Raw genomic sequence first — 859 nt, 5'->3', positions numbered from 1 at the left:
ACCCACCACACTTTTACGGAAAAGAGTCTATATGGTGTACACCCACCACACTATTACGGAAAGGAGTCTATATGGTGCACACCGACCACACTATTACAGAAAAGAGACTATATGGTACACACCCTCCACACTATTATGGAAAATAGTCTATAACGTGTACTCCCACCACACTATTATGGAAAGGAGTTTATATGGTGCACACCCACCACACTATTACGGAAAGGTGTCTATATGGTGCACACCCACCACACTATTACGGAAAGTAGTCTATATAGTGCACACCCACCACACTATTACGGAAAGGAGTCTATATGGTGCACACCCACCACACTATTACGGAAAGGAGTCTACATGGTGTACACCCACCACACATTTATGGAAAGGAGTCTATATGGTGCACACCGACCACACTATTACAGAAAGGAGTCTGTATGGTGCACACCCACCACACTATTACGGAAAATAGTCTATATCGTGTACATCCACCACACATTTATGGAAAGGAATCTATATGGTGCACACCGACCACACTATTACGGAAAGGAATCTATATTGTGTACACCCACCACACTATTACAGAAAGGAGTCTATATGGTGCACACCCACCACACTATTACGGAAAGGAGTCTATATCGTATACACCCACCACACTATTACGGAAAGGAGTCTATATAGTGCACACCCACCACACTATTACGGAAAGGAGTCTATATGGTGCACACACACCACACTATTACAGAAAGGAGTCTATATGGTGCACACCCACCACACCTTTACGGAAAAGAGTCTATATCGTGTACACCCACCACACTATTACGGAAAGGTGTCTATATGGTGCACACCAACCACACTATTACGG

Source organism: Chiloscyllium plagiosum, chromosome 34 (assembly GCF_004010195.1).
Source record: "Chiloscyllium plagiosum isolate BGI_BamShark_2017 chromosome 34, ASM401019v2, whole genome shotgun sequence".
Taxonomy (NCBI): domain Eukaryota; kingdom Metazoa; phylum Chordata; class Chondrichthyes; order Orectolobiformes; family Hemiscylliidae; genus Chiloscyllium; species Chiloscyllium plagiosum.
Note: the sequence above shows the minus strand (reverse complement) of the source record.